Genomic DNA, 3248 nt, shown 5'->3' with positions numbered 1-3248 from the left:
ACCACTTGTATTATCAGGAAAGTTAGTAGCAGGTACTCTCTCAGACATTATGAAGACGGAGTATAGTAGCATTTCACCTTATCTTTTGCTATAGTTTTAATGTTAAGCAAGTAATGTTTTGAACTCAATGTAATACTATGTTATTAATATAATGGTTATTGTTTCTTTGATTACTATTTTACAATTGTTGTGATACTGTACATGACGTCATCCGCCCCCGAACGTTTCCGCCGTTCCGGTTTGGGGGTGTAACACCTACTATGTTGGAAGCGAAATGCCATTAATTTTAAATGTTGCATGCTTCACACATCCAACTTACTTGGTCTTCACTTAAACTGCTTCAATCCAACCCGAAGTGCTTTTGTAATTCTATTTTCTTTCACCTCTTCTTGATTGATGATCGAGACAGGGTGATAGTTTTTTAACCATAGGATTCAAATTTAACTCTTACACTCAACAAGGTGACCCTTCTTTCCTAAGTGGATATGTAATTGATTTCAATTTTCTTGATGATTTTTTTTATACAAACTTAACTTGGTTCCTTTTTATATATTTATTTATTAGGTTAGGTTTTTGTTAAATACAAGAAATAACTTATTACAGCATTGTGAAATGAAGGGTTGGTGGTAAGTGCATGTTAGGAGGTGCTTTTATTGTGACTATAGTGGTTGCATCCAAATAACTTGTCAAAGAGAATCAATATCATTGTAGAGTATGTTGAAGACTTGCGAGGAAGGCTAAATCCATGGTCAGAATTGTAAAGTAATTGATAGATTTGATCTTATTTGTGTAAAGTAATTGATAGATTTGATCTTATTTGTAAGGGTTTTTCTGTGGCCTGAACCTAAATTATGATCTATTAAATCATTTTTTTTTTTGCTTGATGTGTTTATTATGTTTCATGTATTTGTGAATTTAACTAAAAGAAAAATTTATAAAATTTGGATATTCCGTTTGAATACTTAATTATGATGTTATTGTCTGCTTTCCAAAAGGTTATAATATTTCCTATTAGTCTCATTCTGCCAATACCCGAGTCAGAAGACACTGATGAGATGGCAAGAGTTAAGCATGAGCTTGAAGACATGTTTAAAAAAACTAAGGAATTTATATTAAGCTTGGTTAATTGGTAAGACCATACCCTTTCCTTCGCATTCAAATTTCCATGTAAATCAATTAATTTAGTATTATACCATCAAACGGGCTGTTGCAGGCTCGCTTCACTAAAACCAAGTCAAGTTTTGTGTAAACTGCCATCTATCATCACGACTTCACGAGTTAACTATCAAATTAAGTGGCTTAGTGTTTTCCAAAGAGTTACCAAAGCATGAATCATTGTAACATGGTAATTTGTAAAACTTCCAAATTTTGATTTTTGTATATGGTTGTTACGTTAATACAGTGTTTATGGATGTTAATAGCCTTTCATAAAAGATGTAGATGATCGTTTTTTATGACGCTTTTAGAATACTTAATTATGATTATTTTTAGAGTTTATGGTAATCTTGCTATCAGTTGTAACTATCTGCAACTTAATTTTGTGGATGCAAGATATATGAATCCGGAAAGCCGTCCTGAAATCGATAAAAAAAATATGTTTTTTTGTCCAGAATGCCTATTCCGGACTAAATGGTTATTTTTGCTAAAAAGATACTGGTTTTTTTTCAAATACATATTAAAAAGTGGTTAGATTACTTAATTTCACTAATTATTATTAATTTATGTCAGTTGATATCACATGGGCAATATAAATACAAAAAATAATGAATTTCATAATACAATGTTATAATTGGAACAAATGAAAGTACGATATTATACAAGAAAGTAAAATCGATCTATAGTTTTTACATCATGGTGTTGATTATTGATAATGATTTGTTTATTATGAGTTTTTTTATTTACTTCAACAAGGTGCAAAGAAAGACATATTTAATGATCTTCATGTACAATATATGTATTTTTTAGTAAGAAAAACATTTTTTACTTATCTAAATATTTTTAGTAAATATGTTAGAAACTACATTCATTTGGAAAATAAAAAAAAAATCGATCCTTTTTTTTTAAATCTATCAACCCGACCAACAAGCGGGTATAACACTAGTTGTATATTATAGTTTGATTAATATAAGATTGAACCGTTCTATTTTCCTATTTGTTAAAAGAAAGTCATTTACATTTTTAAAGATTGCATTGCTAATTTATATATATATATATATATATATATATATATATATATATATATATATATATATATATTTTGTTTTGTCGGTTTTTTGCTTTAAAATACTTATCTATTAGTTTTGTCACAACCATTATTTGTTATTGGGATAATGACTTAAAATGGTAACATAGTTTATATTGTGTACATATTTAGTCATTTATGTTTATTTTTATACACATTTAATCATTTATATTTTTATGACCATTACATTTAATGATTATATGTGTACAAAGTAAAAAACATAAGTGGTTCAATGTGTACAAAAAAAACATAAATGATTAAATATCTACAAACATAAACATAAGTGACTAAATATATGCAGAATCTAAACTATGTTACCTTTTTAAAACATTATATCATTGTTATTTTTGTTCTCTTTTTAACTTTAATAGCTCGCTTTAATATATATATATATATATATATATATATATATATATATATATATATATATATTAAAATTAATAATGTTTATTTTCTATAATCAAACGTCAAAACACACACACTTGAGGTGTGTCTTTGATCTTAGGTAGATCTTCAGGAAATACATTGGGGTAGTCATATACCTAAGGTATGTATTTGATCTCTTTTGTTTTTCTCTTTTTATCTACAATGTGAGCCAGGAAAGTGTAGCATTTTTTGTGTAAATACTTTTGAGCCTTGGTGCAAGATATGATCTTGAGGTTTTACCCTAACTTTGTCTCCATAGATGATTAGGGCTTCTTTGTTGGGTAAGGGCATTCGTGTGGCTTTTTCATAGCACAAGATTTTGGCACGGTGAGGAGATAATTAATCTATGCCGATAATAACATCAAAGCTTCTAATGGTCATAGGTACAAGATTGACGTGGAATGTGTGATTGTTTAAAGTCAACAAACAATTCTATAAAATTTCATGTATGCTTCCGGTCTGACCGTTAGCCATTTCTACTTCATATGATTCTTTTAATTTACTAGACTCGTGAGTTAGAAGTTGTATAAACGTTGGGGTTATAATCCTATCGGCACTAGATCCAAAAAGTATTATTGCA

The sequence above is a fragment of the Lactuca sativa genome, chromosome 4 (genome assembly GCF_002870075.4).
Source record: "Lactuca sativa cultivar Salinas chromosome 4, Lsat_Salinas_v11, whole genome shotgun sequence".
Lineage (NCBI taxonomy): Eukaryota > Viridiplantae > Streptophyta > Magnoliopsida > Asterales > Asteraceae > Lactuca > Lactuca sativa.
This window is presented reverse-complemented; position numbering follows the sequence as displayed.